The sequence below is a fragment of the Lithobates pipiens genome, unplaced genomic scaffold (genome assembly GCF_037356315.1).
Source record: "Lithobates pipiens isolate NorthernLeopardFrog02 unplaced genomic scaffold, aLitPip1_a1.2 Scaffold_18, whole genome shotgun sequence".
Lineage (NCBI taxonomy): Eukaryota > Metazoa > Chordata > Amphibia > Anura > Ranidae > Lithobates > Lithobates pipiens.
Window position 1 is genome coordinate 475,941,657 of NW_027507758.1, and position 18,044 is coordinate 475,959,700.

Below are 18,044 nucleotides of genomic sequence, written 5' to 3' on the forward strand. Positions count from 1 at the left end.
TAAGCTGAATGCAACAATCTGTATCTTGTAACAATGGCTGTCTCATATGGCAACAACTCCACTTACAGTATCCTAATGTAGATCCTCAAGTTCAACTCATAGTACCCCCACTGTAGACTCTCAGCTACCTGCTGAATCCCTACATACAAGTATTATGGCGCTCATAAAAACACCCACCCGCCTATCACTAATTTTCAAGAAGTGAAAAACACTTAATAAACACAATATTTAAAAAACATATTTAAAAGGCATAATGATAATGCTGCAAGTAATAATGCTATAGGTGCAATCAGCACAAGAGGAGGAATGGAAAGGGACGGGGGGAATGGGAGTGAAAGGGGCGGAAGTAAGGAGAGGACCCCTTCCTTAACTAGGTCTAAAATCCGACAGGGAAGGGGTTAAATGCTGAATCCCTCAAGCTCAAGTCACAGTTACCCACTGTATTCTTCAAGCTTCACCCACGCTACCCGCTGGGTTCATCGGACTCACAGCTACTGGCTGTTTGTCTTGGATGAGTTCTCTCCTGAAGCTTTCCCAGCTACTTTACATTCCCTGGCTGATGAAGAGTCTGCTCTGTTATTCCTTCAAAACCCCATCCCTTAGACACCTGTCTCCGGCAAACAAGACTGGTTATCACTCTGGCAACTTCTTCTCTTAAGCCCCATACACACTATCAGTTTTTCTGCTGAGTTTTTCCTTCAGGTTTACCAAAACCATGTAGTAGAAGGGCCTGCCTGATTGCATACACATTGAAACTCCTAAGGTTTGACCTCATATTATATGGTTTTGGTAAATCTGAAGGAAAAACTCAGCAGAAAAACTGATAGTGTGTATGGGGCTTTATGCCTCCTGGCAACGATCGGGCTCCCCTCAGTCTGATCCCCTTCACACATGGCTAGGCCTCAGGCTTCAGGCCTACGCCTGCTGCTCCACACACACACACCCACCCAAGCCACAGCCCAGGTGGAAACAACCCCAATCACCTGACTCTCACAGAAGCCTCAGCGGCCAAAGAAACTCTTGCTGATTGGCTGAGAAAGCACATTCACTCACAACCAGAATTAACTGTAATCTATTATACTAATGCCAAAGGTAACAGTGCCACCTATTGACAAAAGAGACAATCACAGTTCCACTCAAGTTTAGGAGAAAACCATTTGATCAAACTACAAATTAGCCAGGCTAGTTACCACCTAGCACAACTAAATCTACTAGCAGCCCTCTTCAGGACCAGGAAGATACATATATAATCAGGCAGGCCCTTGCACTACATAGCTGAAGGTAAATCCAAAGGAAATAGAACAAGAACATTGTATAATGTATAGCCAACTTAATTGAAAATACACTTTGCAAACTGAACATGCTCTTGTACATCAACCCCAATGATTTTCACACTTTCCTCCAGGAAAATGTCCATCCTTTTCCATTTTTCCAGACCTAGATGTGACAGATCAGAAGTAGCCTGATGTAAAGTGACAGAGCCACCCATAGAGCTATCATAGGTCCATCCGTGCCTGCCATGTAAATTCAGACACAGATTGAATGCGCATGAATGTAAAAAAACTGGCATTCATCCCATTCAACTTTAATTAAAATGCTATTAGCAGGTTTTTTTTTTACCTTTTCTTCATGTACTGCAAAAGGCTTCTAATTGCTTCTAAAAGCTACTAAAATGCTGCTAGATGCTGGCAAAAAATGCTATAATCAGCATTTTTCAGCCAGCATAGCTTTTTTTTGAGCTTATAAAAAATGCTAGTGCATGGAACCTTTCTTGTAGTGTATTTCCAGCAAAAAAAACGCAGAATGTTCCTAACTACTTCTAAATGCTCATAGCTGCTTCTAAATGCTACTAAATTGCTACTTATAGCTTTTTTTTTATTTAATTTTTTTTATTTTTTCTTCATGTACTGCGAAAATGTAGATAAAATATTAACACTCCTAAAAGCTTCTAAAAGCTACTAAAATGCTACTAGAAGCTGGCACAAAAATTGTATAATCAGCATTTTTTCACCCAGATTTTTTTTCTAGCTTTTTTTGAGCTTTTGAAAAATGCTAGTGTGCATGGAGCCTTTCTTGGAGCGTTTGTCCAGCAGGAAAAAAAATGAATGCCCCTAACTGCTTCTAAAAGCTCCTAAAATGCTACTAACAGCTTTTACTGAGCTTTTTTTTTTCTTCTTCATGTACTGCAAAAAAATGCTAATAAAATATTAATGCTTCTAAATGCTTCTACAAGCTACTAAAATGCTACTAGAAGCTGGTGTTCCATCAAAATTGGCAACTCGTCAAATCTGGTAATGAAAGTGACGTTCTGTCGCTGCCATCTTGGTAAACCCTGCACTTGGCTGCAGTAAGGCTACAGTTGGAAGTTGGGAGTAAAAAGATGTCCGCTTGCCGACTTCTAATCTGATGGAACACTGGCACAAAAATGCTATTATCAGCATTTTTCATCCAGCATTTTTTTCCTAGCTTTTTTTGAGCTTATGAAAAATGCTAGCGTGCATGGAGCCTTACATAGGTGTAATAAAACACTTTCAGTGGACTGCTCCTTTACCAATAAGTCATAAGTAGGGATGAGCCGAACACCCCCCGGTTTGAGACCAAAAAACAGACCAAAAATTTCTGCGAACATTCGAACAACGTTAAAGTCTATGGCACACGAATGTGAAAAATCAAAAGTGCTAATTTTAAAGGCTTATATGCAAGTTATTGCTATAAAAAGTGTTTGGGGACCTGGGTCCTGCCCCAGGGGACATGTATCAATGCAAAAAATGTTTTTAAAACTGCCTTTTTTCAAGAGCAGTGATTTTAAGAATTCCTAAAGTGAAACAATAAAATGAAATATTCCTTTAAATATTGTGCTTGGGTGTCCCCTTAGTCTGTGTTTTGTGTGTCTGTGTTTTACTGTGACGCTGCAAAATTACATTTCTAAAGGAAAAAATTTCATTGAAAATTGCTTGCGGCTGTAATGTATTATCGGCAACCAGTAATATAGATGAAAAACCATTGAAAAAAATGGTGTGCACCCCCCAGTCCATACCACGCCAAAATGTAAAAAAAAGGCGTGGGGTTCCCGCCAAAATCCATACCAGGTCTGGTATGGATTTTAAGGGGAACCCTGTGCCAAGATTTTGAAAAAAATGGTGTGGGGTCCTCTCCAAAATCCATACCAGACCCTTATCAGAGCAAGCAGCCACGGCAGGGCAGGAAAGGGGGGGGGGGGGCAAGCCAGCACCCCCCCTTCTGAACCATACCAGGCTGCTTGCCCTCAACATGGGGAGGGTGCTTTGGGGTGCCCCCACCTCATCCCCACAACCCTTGTCCAGTGGTTGTGAAGGTCAGCGGGAACCCATTCACCAAAAAAAGACAATTGCTTTATTAAAGCAAAAAAAAGTGTCCCGCGATGTCCATCCATCTTCAATCATGGCGTCGATGGACCTGAAAAATAGAAAACAAAAACAAAATACTTCACCTTCATGGGGGGCCTTGAGATGACAGGAAGTCCTGCTCTTCCTTTCGCTGTTCTGCATTAAGTGCTCTGTCCATAATTCCACAAAATCGTGTGCTCCAGCAGGAAGACTACAGGGACAGTGTCCCTGATGCATTCATTGTTGCTGTTCACCATCCTTGTGTCATCCTCAAATATTGACAAGAGAGTGCATGCATCCTCGATCAGTAGCCACTGGTGTGGCGAAAAGAAGCCAAGCTTCCCTGACCCTTTCCTGGTGTCATACTCACACAGGTACTTATTGATGGCCCTCTGCTCTGCGTGCAGCTGCTGCAGCATTGCCAATGTTGAGTTCCACTTGGTGGGCATGTCACAAATGAGGTCGTTGGTGGGCAGGTTGCATTTCTGTTGAATGTCAGCCAGCCAATCACTGCCATTGTATGACCATAGGAAATGACCACAGACATTTCTGGCATGCCTCAGGAGATTTTGTAAGCCTGGGTACCTGTTCAAGAAATGCTGCACCACCATCTTTCCCAGCTGCCAGCAGAACTACCCAGTGTGCTGTGAAGGAAATGTAACATTCCTTCCCATGCCTGCTGGACCATGAGTCAGCGGTAATATGAACCTTGCTGCTGACCGCCCTGTCCAATGAAACCAAAACATTGGCGGTAGAGAGCCGAAATGGCCTTATGTGAAAAGAAATGCTGTTTTGGACCCTGCCACTGTGATACAGCACATTCCACACATTCCTGAAAGGGGGCGGAGTCTACCAGCTGAAAAGGCAGCAGTTGCAGTGATAGCAATTTGGCCAAGCTAGCATTTAGAAGCTGAGCATGTGGATGGCTGAGACTGAATTTCTTTTTATGGTTCAGCAACTGGGGTAGGGAAGTTTGGCTGCTGAAATCAACTAGTGGTGTACTGCTAGCAGATTGTCTGCAAGTACTTGTGGCACCTATTGCTATACCTTCATTCCTCTCAGTACAGGTTTTTGAGAAGACTGGAGGTATAGTAGGCTTTGAGATCTCAGAGCCTAGGAGCAAGGTGAAATCTGCCTTTTTCTATGATGTGGATCTTTCAGGTGCTGTTGCCAATGGACTGCATGGCAGGTCGCCATATGTGTGGTCAAGCACGTGGTGCCAAAGCGGCTGCTGTTGTGGCCACACTTGATCCGCTTCATACATAGGTTGCAAACAGCAATGATGCGATCTGCAGTACACATGTCAAAAAAAAGCCAACACCAAGACTGTCATCTTTTGCGGGGAGTCAGCAGTGCCCTGCACCTGTGGAGCTTTGTGGTGTGATGCAATAGGCTGGCTGCCCTTAAGCTGGCCCCTGCAGGACACCCCGCCTCATTGGAGTTGTGCCTTCTCCTCACTTTCCTCCTCTCTTCTATCAGGTACCCAAGTACAGTCAGTGAACTCATCATCCCCTCCCTCCTCATCACTGAATCAAACTTGGCAGTATGCTGACAGTTTCTTGTCCTTCTGTGGCACCCCCTCTCTCTCTAGGCTCACGTTACTCTCTTCCTCAATCTGGAAACCAACATCGGAGCCTTCAAATTGCTTTGCATCCTCCAGCAGCATGTAACCGATATTATGGTCAAATAACTCTGCTGACTCCTTTGTGCATAATGGTGGGGCTATGGAAGGAGTAGCTGTAAACAATGAGCCGGTGGAATTGGCTGCTTTGGCAGCTGTGTTGGAAGGCAAACTACTATGAGCCTGGGTGACAGAGGATGAGGGGGACGAGGGCAGTTTCCTTATCCACTCCACCAACTCTTCAGCATGGTGTGGCTCAATAACAAGGCCAGCAGTAGGGATGGCCGAACGGTTCGCCCCGGCGGTCGTTTCGCAGCAAATTTCGGCTGTTTGCGGTCCGCCCGATCGGCGGACTATTGGCTGTATAAGAAACCATACCCCTCCTGCACTGTATTAGAAACTGTACACAGGATGCACCGTATTATATACTGTGTACACCACCTGAAGTGTATTAGAAACTGCACACACTGTATTATATACTGTGTACACCGCCTGCACTGTATTAGAAACTGTACACCGGCTGCACTGTATTATATACTGTGTACACTGCCTGAAGTGTATTAGAAATTGTACACATTGTATTATATACGGAGTATACCGCCTGAAGTGTATTCGAAATTGTATACCACTGAATATATATATAGGCTACACTGAATGCAGAGTGTATGTATATGTATATATATATATATATATACATATATATATATATACATACATATATAAATATACATACATACATATACATATATATATATACATATACATATGACGTTCAAATTTCCCGTGAACACCCCATAATATTCGCTGTTCGGCGAACAGGTGAAGACCCAAAAGTCAGACTTACGACTCGAACATTGAGCTCATCCCTAGTCATAAAACTCAAATAACGTTTTAGATAGGAGCACAAATGCATACATCACATCCAATTTCTGCTCTATCTTCTGTCTCCTTCCACGTATCCTGATAAAACAAAGCATATATGCAACATTGATTATCTTTTTTTAACCCCTTCAGATCTGCACTAGAGCCAAATGATGGCTACAGTGCAGACCTCCTTTGCTGGGAGGCCGTCAATAGACATCCTTCCCTTTGCACACTCCCCGTGTGCGTCCTGCCGTGATCACCGAGTCAACGAGACTCGGGTGATCACAGATCAGAGTAAGGAGTCGATCCCGGCCCCTTATCATGTGATCAGCTGCCAGCCAATGGCAGCTAACCACGTGGTGTAAACAGAAGATCGGTAATCTTTTTTTTTTTCTCCTCACGCTGACAGTGTCTCATCAGTTCCACCTAGCAGTGCTGCCTATCAGTGTCACCTACCAGTGCCAATCAGTGCCCATCACTGCTACCTAGCAGTGCCCATCAGTGTCAGCTATCAGTGCCACTATTAATCCCCTTCAGTGCCCCCCATCAGTGCCACCTCTCAGTGCCCACCAATGCCACCTATCAGTGCCCACCAGAACCAGCTCATCAGTGCCCACCAGTGCTGCCTATTAGTGCCCATCGTTGCCCATCAATGCAGCCTATCAGCACCCATCAGTGCAGTCTATCAGTGCCCATCGGCGCAACCTCATCAGTGTACATCAATGAAGGAGAAAAATTACCTGTTTGCAAACTTTATTAACAAAATATAAAATGGTTTTGTATATTATTTTTTAAATTTTTTAACAAAAAATAAAAAACCCAGAGGTGATCCAATACTACCAAAAGAAAGCTCTATTTGTGCGAAAAAATTATTAAAATTTCATACAGTATTGTATGATCGTCCAAAATTGTCATTCAAAGGGTGACAGCGCTAAAAGCTGAAAATTGGTCTGGGCAGGAAGGGGGTTTAGGTAACCAGTAAGCAAGTGGTTAACATATTCTACCCCTTCAATGCTCATATTACCATTGCGGATCTATATTTAATCTAATTTTATGTTTTTTCAAAGAATTCAGTAATACCAGTAACATATTATTCAAAGATAGGGGGTTATTTACCAAAGGCAAATCCACTTTGCACTGCAAGTACACTTGGAAGTGCAATCACTCTAAATCTAAGGGGTAGATCTGAAATGAGTGGAAGCTCTGCTGATTTTATCATCCAATCATGTGCAAGCTAAAATTCAGTTTTTTTTTTTTCCTTGCATGTCCCCCTCAGATCTACAGCGACTTTACTTCCAAGTGCACTTTCAAAGTGCAAAGTGGATTTTCCTTTAGTAAATAACCCCCATAAGATACTTGTGAGTTTTGAACAGGGGGATACAGATGATACAGAGAAAAGAAACTGCACACTCTTTCTATAGGAGTACGATTCATTATGCCAATTGTGAAAGTGCAGCGAGTATCCAATGCCTATATCTAACTACCTATCATCCTGGATCTATTATATGGTAGATGACTGCTGCAGTGTAGATATTCCTATTATGTTACTTCAGCCCCAAGAATAGTACACATATCAAGACTACAAAAAGATTTAGTGCTTTATTGCTAGCTTACACATAGCCATGCTCTGACATCTGATAGCATATTACTATGTAGTGTCCGCAGTTCTTTTCAAGCACATAGGAAAGTGCTGTATTCCAGCTAAAACCAGACACCTGCAATTCATAGAATTTCATGTAGAAAGTAACAAACAGCCACACATGTTTATCAAATGCAATGCATAATCATGCATTTGTGTCAACAGCCCAGAAAAAAGAAGTCATCGGATAATAAAAAAAAAAGGTGCACAAGGGTAGGGCTTCTAAATAAAGGAATCCAGAAATAAATAAAAAATACGACCGTACCTTTAAATAAATAAAAAAAAACACAAAAAACACAAAAAAAGTACATCTTCAATTAACGCAAATAGTAATTCAAAAGTTTATTTACATATGTAAATACCTGGTGATCTTTTCAGTTAATTGTCCCTTTATCCTGGAAGGTGATAACGCTTATGTCACATTCATGACACCTTCCCTCCACATGCAGCATATGTCCTACTTAGGTGTATTAATCCTCCAGAGACAACTCCCAGACTAAGGTACCTGGGGCCAACCAGAGGAAATGAGAGAGGGGACCCACCTTGAATCAGTGCGTGTAGCACTCCCCTGCAAATAGTGGGCGTGGATCACTGTGAGTGGGGAGTGTCATTTTCTGGGTCATGGTTAGATGGTGACAGGTCTACATATACAATGCTGACATAAAATGATGCTATAAAACATTGCATGTATAAGCCCCTATAGCACATTATGCAAGGATTAATTAGCATATTATGCCATTAAACCAAATGATATAAAAAGCTATAGCAACAAATTGCTGAATAAAATGTGTGCTTTTGCAAGAGCAGATTATTATTATTTGTTAGCTAACTGAGCTTCCAGACAGAAGACAAAATGTTGGTTCTCATAAAGAGTGTGAACCGCGCCTGGATGATAATTATTACATGTATTTATTAAATTATTATTTATTACTTTTTATTACATTATTAATTATTAAATCATCGCTGCTATCCACATTAAGAAAACGCAATTGCAGTAGGTATTCGACAAGATGACAGCGCTGTGCAAGGGGAATGTGTTTGTTTTTTCCTGTATGAGTTCAATAAAGTGTTATTGTAATTATTTGCGTTTGTGTAATTATTTTGTTGCAATGGTTTAAATACTTTGTAATTAGTAACAACAGTGACTGTAGTAAGCCGTGTGTACTTTTTTTTTAAAAGTAATTTTCTAAATAGAAATGTACTCAGTTGAACATCAGCACCAAATTCTGGGATAAAGGATTGTACATAGAAAGAAAAAGATTGGGACTATATAAATGCTTAAACCCTCCTCTTGAAATAATTAGTCGTACAACATATAGAATAAAAATATAATTTTAATAAATTGGTAAAAAGTGTGTCTCATTAGACATAAGACACCACACTATTATATACTATTATAATTATTCTTTTAATAGATTGGTAAAAAGTGTGTCTCATAAGACATAAGATACCACACTAGTATATACTATTATAATTATATTATAATTATTATTTTAATAGATTGGTAAAAAGTGTGTCTCATAAGACACCACACTATTATATACTATGATACAGGCATACCCCACTTTAAGTACACAATGGGGTTTATTTAATAAAATTAGAAAGTGCAAAATCAGGCTCACTTCTGCATAGAAACCAATGAGCTTCCACGTTTTTACCCAAGCTTAATTGAATAAGCTGATGTTAGAAGCTCATTGGTTTCTATGCAGAAGTTATCCTGATTTTGCACTTCCCAGCTTTAGTAAATAAACCCCATTGTGTACTTAAAAGTGGGGTATGCCTGTAATCATATTGTAATTCTAATAGATTGGTAAAATGTGTGTCTCATAAGACATAAAACACCACACTAGTATATACTAAATATAATATAATTCTAATAGATTGGTAAAATGTGTGTCTCATAAGACATAAGACACCACACTATTATATACTATTATACTTATATTATAATTATAATTTTAATAGATTGGCAAAAAGTATGTCTCATAAGACATAAGACACCAAACTATTATATAATATTATAATTATATTATAATTTAAATAAATTGGTAAAAAGTGTGTCTCATAAGACACCACACTTTTAGTGTGGTGTCTTATGTTTTATGAGACACACTTTTATACCAATCTATTAAAATTGTATTTTTATTCTATATGGTGTACGACTAATATAGAATTATAACTAATTAAACTAAAAGTCCCAATCTTTCTTTTCTATATACAATCCTTTATGAAAGTGCCAACTTATTGTGAGTGAAACAGTGAAACAAAAAAGTGCTATACAATTTATCCATAAGGGTATTCTATTGCAAATCCTATCGTGTAAACAATGATATACTTAAAGTGCTCTGGTGTAAAAAAAAGATTCACATTGTATAAATAAATTGGAATGGTTTTAAAAAGATTTCATGCCATGTGAAGCTTTTTCTCTCTCCTATATCGGTGCGATTGGTTCCACTGAGAGATCGGTTGTCTATTGGGAAACAGCAGAGAATCACATCACAAGGATTACTGCAGAGGATTGCTCCCTGGGAATGTTTTACTTGAATTTTGAATCACGGAGATTGCTAATAATAAGTATATATATATATATATAATTTGGGACTTTTGTGGATGTTATATATATATATATATATATATATATATATATATATATATATCCACATTAGAAAAATTCACAATCAAAACATATATATATATATATATATATATATATATATATATATATATATATATATATATATATATATATATATGTGTGTGTGTGTGTGTGTGTGGTTTGATTGTGAATTTTTCTAATGTGGATACATATATGAGTACGCATTTTTACAGCACTTTAAGTATATAATGCTTTACATGATAGAATTTGCATATAATACCTTTGTGAATTTTATAGCACTGTTTTTGTCTCACTCCCAGTAAGTTAGCACTTTCATAAAAGAACACTCACCGTTATTTCTAATTACAAAGTATTTAAACCATTTCAACAAAATAATTACAATTGTAACATTTTATTGAACTCACAGGAAAAGAAAAAAAAACAAATAGTTTGTCCTTGCACAGAGCATCCCATCCAATACTTGGTTCTGATTTATCTTGCTCATTATGTCTATTTTTTTTTTTTTTTTTTTTACACAATAACCACAATAACTCCCTTTTGTGTTTATTATATCCTCAACTGGTTAGTGTAATATTGTTTAATTAAAGGTTATTTGGTAGATATAATCCAGATAGGTGATACAGGCTAATTTAGAACCTTAAAGCTATTGTATAGTCTTTTTTTTTTTTTTTTTTACTTTTACCTACAGGTAAGCCTATAATTATAAGGCTTACCTATAGGTAAAACTAATATTTCCTAAACCTTTACGGTTTAGGAGATATTTACGTTTAATGTAGCCACTGACGTCATGCGGTGCACGTTTAAGACCTGGCTGTAGATCCGGCAGAACTGCCAGACCTTGCCAGGAAAAAGACTCCCACATCCATGCGTGGGTTTGAGGTATTGCGGCTTCAGCCACTCCCACAAAGACTCCCACATCCATGCGTGGGTTTGACATATTGCGGCTTCAGCCACTCACAGCGCCACTCACAGCGCCGGAGCCGCAATACCCGGAAGACACGCTGAGGCAACATGTCAGCTCCCTCAGCGTGAATCAGGCGAGATAGCAACACCTCGTTCTAAGGTGAACATTTTATAATGAGCTGGTATGCGCTGCATACTAGCTCATTATGCCTTTGCCTTGCAGGGTTTTTTTTTTTTAAAGTGCGAGTTTACTCCCACTTTAAAGCGGGAGTCCGCCGGGACTCCGCATTTTTTTTTTTTTAAAGCCAGCAGCTAGAAATACTGCAGCTGCTGACTTTTAAAATAGTGACACTTACCTGTCCAGCGCGCCCGCGATGTCGGCACCCGAAGCCGATCTCTAGATCATCACTCGGGTGCTGCCGCCGCCATCTTGGGTATGGGAATCAGGAAATGGAGCCTTTCGGCTTCATTTCCCGGTTCCCTACTGCGCATGCGCGAGTCACGCTGCGCAATAAGGACGGTCCCCGCTGCCTCTGGGATCTGTGTGTTTCCCAGCAGGCACTTGCGGAAGGGGGCGGGCACTTGCAGAAAGGGGCGTAATCTACGCCCCTTTCCGCAGAGAGCTATCCCGGAAGTGGGTGCAGTTACCTGGATTATCCAGGTAACTGCACCCCCTCCCCCCTGAAAGGTGCCAATTGTGGCGCCGGAGGGGGGGAGGATTCCGATGAGCGGAAGGTCCATTTTAGGGTGGACCTACGCTTTAAGTGCAATAAAACTGCAGGAAAGGTCTGTAACATTTTAGGCACCAATTATGTTTGTTTTATTTTGGAACAAGGAAGACCAGGTTTTCCTTGATGTACTTATCCATGTTGGGATATTTTTATTTCCTGTTGTTTCATCAATAAAAAGAGACATGTCAAATCACACTAGTGTGAATGTGGGCTTAAGGATCTTTAATGGCATTCATGCAGATGCTGCTGGTTAGTAACTCTTTTGGTGCAGTAAGTCATTTTCTGTCTGACTTAAGCCTCATACACACGATCGGACTTTGTACAAACTTTCCTGTGGATTTTTGTACAAAGGGCGTCGGCCGAGAACTTGTATTGCATACACATGGCAGGACTTTTTCAGCCAACTTTCACCAACTCACGTGCTTTTTCTGCTCTTTACCGCCACCTTTGGTCAACTTCTGTATTGTTGTCTGATCTTTTGCATTGGTTCTGGGCATGCATGTTTGTAATTGGTAGAAAAGTCTGATGGTTTTCTGTACACACGATCAGACTTTGCTCCATCTGACTTTTTTTGCCAGAAAGTTTGTCCATTCGCACAGCCAACAAAAGTCCAATGAAAACCGAAAAAGTCTGTCCGATGGAGCGTACACACGGTCGGATGTTGCTCCAAAACAGCTAATTTGCATGTTTGTTGTCAAAAAGTCTGATCGTGTGCACGGGCCTTTAGATTTACTTATAATAAGCCCTATTTTGAGACCAGTCAAGTCTCTTGCTTTAACTGAAGACCTAAAGAAGGAGTCTTTTGCTGCTCCTGAAACTTTTTTTTTTTTCCAGATAAAAACTCTTATGACCCATACACACGATCTGAAATTCCACCAGCAAAAGTCCAATGTGAGCTTTTGGTCAGAAACTCTGTCTGTGTGTATGTTCCATCGGACTTTTGCTGGTGAAATTTCCTCCAGCAAAAGATTGAGAGCAGGTTCTCTATTTTTCTGACGGAAAAAGTTCAGATCGGAAATTTCCGATCGTCTGTAGCAATTCCGACACGCAAAATTCCTACGCGTGCTCGGAAAGAATTCAACACATGCTTGGAAGCATTGAACTTCATTTTCTTGGCTCGTCATAGTATTGTATGTCATCGTGTTCAGAGAACTTTTGTGTGACCATGTGTATGCAAGCCAAGCTTGAGCGGAATTCTGTCGGAAAAACCACCCAAGATTTTTCCGACAGAAATTCCACTCGTGTGTATGGGGCATAAGGCTGGGTTTGCACTTATGTGAATTGGATAAACCACATCCAATTCGCATGGCAGGAGAGTGTGACTAGCTTTAAATTGAGCTGGCACACATATCTCCAGGGTGGCTGCAGTCTGCATTTGGAAAAGGTCCCGTGCGTATTTGGCTCTGAATCAGGTGCAAATTAAGGCAAAAATTCGGACCTGATTCGCACCTGAATCGGTGAACAGACATGCACTGAACCCCCTGCTGTGAAAGACAGCCACAGTATGTGTGAACCCGGCCTTAGTCGAAGCCGGGCATTCTGCCAGCTTCTGTCGAAGGGGCATGACCAAAAAATGTCTGCCGACCGACTACTGATCAGTACTCTAATGCCATGTACACACGACCGGACTTTCTGGCAGACTAGGTCTGACGGTCTTCCCGACTGACTTTCGGCGGAGTTCCGACGGACTTTCCGAACTAACGGACTTGCCCACACACAAACGGACTAAGTCAGTTCGAAAGTCTGTTCGTTTTGAACGTGATGACATAAGACGGGACTAAAAAAGGAAGTTCCATAGCCAGTAGCCAATAGCTTCCCTTATGTCGTATTTGGTCCGTCAGACCAGCATACAGACGGATGGTTTTTCCCGATAGGAATTGAGTTCGTTGGACAGATTTGAAACATTTCTAGGTCCATCAGATTTTTAAAGCGAAAAATGATCGGATTAGCCCACACAGGATCGGATTGTGCGATGGTCTTTTTTCGTCAGACCTAGTCTGCTGGAAAGTCCGGTTGTGTGTACGCGGCATTAGTCAATGGCTGAGAACGCTGACCAGAGTGTTCTGGTAAGGACAGGAGTGTCCTATCAGAACACAATAGCACAACAGGGAAGATCACTGTACTAACATCAGATAGTTAGTACAGCAGCTCCTCCTGTGCTATCAGTTTTTTCATTTAGCCCTGCTGGGTTGAAGGAAAAAAAATAGTAGTGTGTACCATGCTTAAGCAAAATCATTATGCACTATACAGTATGTTTCCAGCGCACTAGGTGTATATAAGGACAATATTACATATTAAAACATCAAAGGCTACTTGCTCATCATGGGGCTGTTGTTTGAATACCTGTTCTCCTTATTATCTCTTATCTTTGTGTCTTTTATCAATCGACCTGACCTTCCTTTCTGTTGACCTGTGTGTTAAATCATTGCTCCCCAGCTGCTGCATGTATTCTACACTTCCAGTTATGTTGAATACCTGCTCCCCCAGACCACATTGTGGTTTCTCCCACTGGACTATACATGATGTACAAGTCAGCAGAAGGAATGTGAAGCTGGTGAAATATTGAAACTTGGCTCATCAAAATGGTCAAAGACCCACTACAGGTGGGGAACAGCAAATAGGCAGTGTTTCAACAAAGGGTCCAAAGTGTATGTAAACCCTCACCTTGTAAAACAACCCATTCAGCTAAACCACTTGCCGACCAAGCCTTTTCTGGCACTGTTTGTTTAGAAGTTTAAATCAATAATATTTTTTTTTTTTGCTAGAAAATTACTTATAAGCTCCAAACATTATATATATATATATATATATATATATATATATATATGTATGTATGTATGTATGTATGTATATATATATATATATATATATAGATATGTATGTATGTATGTATGTATATATATATATATGTGTGTGTGTGTGTGTGTGTGTGTGTGTGTGTGTGTGTGTGTGTGTGTGTGTGTGTATATATGTATATATATATATATATATATATATATATGTATTAGCAGAGATGGCAATCAATGCATTTTTTTATGTCATGTGATATTTGCGCAGGGGTTTTGTGTTTAAATCTTTTTTATTGAAAAATAAAGTGGTTGTACAGATGGTAGGTAAATACCAGAAAATGAGCAATTGACAGTCCGAAAAGAAGGTTCAGATACATATCAAAACGATAACAGTCTGAAGGTAATGAAAGTTACATCCACTTACAATAAACATGTGAACAATCAATATCTTGAACATAGATAATAAAACGCAAAAACCACGTATAAACCTGTCATCCTGTCCATCTGTGTTAAATCTGACTGGAAACAGGGTATAAGCCCTAGACTCTATTAGTGTACAATTTCCACGGGAGCCAGTTCTTATCATATTTTTGTAAATTACCGTCCCTATATGCTAAGATTTGTTCATATGCCATTACGGAGTTAATTCTGGCTTTGACACTTATAATGGATGGAGGTTCTGGTGTTTTCCAGTTACTCATAATCAGTGATCTAGCCGCTAAGAACACATGCACGACCACTGATCTAAACTTTGGCGGGAAATCGTTTATATTTATACCTAGAATGGCCTGTTCTTTCCTGATTGGGGCTCTTTGCTTAGTAATCCTACAGATCATATCAAATACAGCTGCCCAGAAGGGGTGTAAAATTGGGTAGGCCCACAGCAAATGTAGCAATGTCCCAACATTCCCACATCCTCTCCAACATATGTTTGAGACGCCGTCAGCAAATTTAGCAACAAGGTATGGTGTATAATACCATCTTAACCATATTTTCTGCATTAATTCGGCATAATTCGAGCACCTGGAGTACATGCCCATATGTTTAATGGCCTTTGTCCACTGGATGTCTGTGGATTCCTGTCCTATTTCCTTTTCCCAATTCAGAAATTGCGTGGGTTTGGTGAAGACGTCTTTAGAATACAAAGACTGGTAAATCACTGAGATACCTTTAGATTTTAGGGAGTTAGAGTGCAAATGAGACCATATTTTTTTAGTAACTGGCAACCTTACTACTTGAAATGTCTGAAAGTAGGAGGCTAACTGTGTATATGTTAAAAATTCAGAGCTTGGAAGGTGGAATTTCTCCTGTATCTTGCTAAATGAAAGTATCTTGCCCTCCGCAGTTATGTCTGTCCAGTTTACCACTTTGTGTAATGACCATTGAGATAGGTTAATGTTTGGTATATTCCATTTAGCAATGTCTAAAGGTATTGGTACTTTTTTCGATGGGTAGAATTCGTTCCCTTCCGATGTTACTTCTTTCCATGCTTCGATTGAGGCTTGGATAGTAGGGTGTTTAGGGATATTGTTCCGTTTAGTAACACAAGCTGCCATAAGCAAAGCCAAGGGAGGGGATTCCCTCATCCAAGCCTTTTCCAATGTACACCATGGTTTAGCATCTAAGTCTAGAAACCAATATATCAGTTGGTCCAGAAGAAATGCGGTATAGTAATCTCGCTGTACTGGAATTCCCATGCCTCCCGTTGTTTTATGTCTATGCTGCATATTAGAGGAACACCTAGATTTTTTCCCATCCCATACAAAGATCAGCAAATGCTTTTGTAGAGTAGTGAAAAAGGAGTGCGGAAGGGGGATCGGTAGGGCTCTAAAAAGGTAGGTTAATTTGGGCAGAATAAACATTTTGTATGCCGCAATGCGGCCTGACCAGGACAAATAGAACTTCTATAACTTACTGATATCATGTTGTAAAGATGATACTAGGGGAGCATAGTTTTCTTTATACAATTTATCAGTGGGGTAAGTAAGATTCACGCCTAAGTATTTAATTGAAGTGGTAGCCCATGTGTACGGGAAGGTATGTTTAAGATACTTTGTTAACGGTGGGCTTATGTTCATTCCTAAGATAAGAGATTTGGACGTATTAATTTTATAAAAGGAGATTTTGCTAAATTCCAGGAGTGCTGAATGTGCCGCCGGCAGAGAGACCGAGGGATTAGTTAGGGACAGTATGACGTCATCTGCAAACAACGATACTTTGTACTGTCTCCCTTTCATGCTTATACCTTCTATCAGATGGTCTTCCCTCAACCTCTCCGCCAGGGGCTCCATCACTAGGGCAAAAATAATTGGGGACAGGGGGCAACCCTGCCTAGTCCCATTCGTTATATCAAAGGGCTTAGAGTATAAACCCTCGGTGTACACATGGGCCGAAGGTTGTGAATAAAGGGCAAGTATAGCATCCCGTATCGTACCTTCCATCCCAAATTTAGAGAGTACTCCTCGCAGGTAACCCCAGTGGATTCTATCGAAAGCCTTCTCTGCATCTAGTGACAGAAGCAGAGAAGGCTCCCCCCTGCGCTCCACCATATACATGAGATTGATCATGCGCCTGGTGGCATCAGTAGTCTGACGTCCCGCTACAAATCCAACTTGATCATAATTAATCAGCTTGGGAAGAACTATTTTCAATCTATTTGCAAGTAGCTTAGCGTGGAGTTTCACGTCCACATTCAATAAAGATATCGGACGAAAGTTCTGCGGTACATTGGGGTCTTTACCCGGTTTTGGCAGAGTGACGATCGTCGCTGTGAGCATTTCTGGAGGGAATGACGCCGCTGCGGTCGCGGCATCAAACACTCGGGACAGATGCGGCACTAGGCTGGAGCTAAAGAGTTGGTAATATTCCGACGAGTAACCGTCGGGGCCTGGGGCCTTATTACGTGGGAGGCTGGCTATAGTTTTCTCTATTTCTGATAAAGTGAAGGGTGTATTGAGCTGCTCGAGGTCATCTTTGGATAATTTAGGTAGATTAATCGAGTCCAAAAATGCCGCTATTGAGGATTCAGTGGGTTGGTGTGTTTCTCCATCTGAGCTTAAGTTATATAGTGTCTTGTAATACTCACTAAATAAATCAGCTATTTCCTGCGGGTTCGTGTGTTTCTCATTAGTTTTGGGGTTTAAAAGGAAAGGCAATTTGTGACGGATCGCTTTGTCCTTAACTTGCTTGGCCAATAATTTACTAGCCTTATTACCATATCCATAACTCTGGGCTTTAAGAGATCGGTAATGAATGTCGTGTTGTGCGACCAACAGGGATCTTAAGTCCTGTCTTGCTAAGAACAATTGTTCCCTAAGGTGTTGGGTAGTTTGTCGTTTGTTTTCAATTTCCAACTGATTTTTTTTTTTTAACAAAGTGTCAAATTTTTCTGATCTTTGTTTCCTGACCCTACAATTCAACTGAATAAGCAGACCTCTTATGTAGGCTTTATGTGAGTTCCATACTACAAAGGGACTACTCACTGAGGGTACATTTCGGTCAAAGAACGCCACAAG

General features: G+C 40.5%; 1 protein-coding gene across 1 annotated transcript in view; it reads right to left on the minus strand.

Annotated features, from left to right (window-relative positions):
- The window catches only part of LOC143988638 (beta-galactoside alpha-2,6-sialyltransferase 1-like), an 84,963-nt gene extending 76,951 nt beyond the window's left edge, over positions 1–8,012 (minus strand). Inside the window, exon 1 of the mRNA XM_077488346.1 lies at positions 7,852–8,012. The gene's annotated coding sequence lies outside the window, so the exon portion shown is untranslated. The remainder of the gene's footprint in view (positions 1–7,851) is intronic.
- Between the last annotated feature and the right edge of the window lie 10,032 nt (positions 8,013–18,044).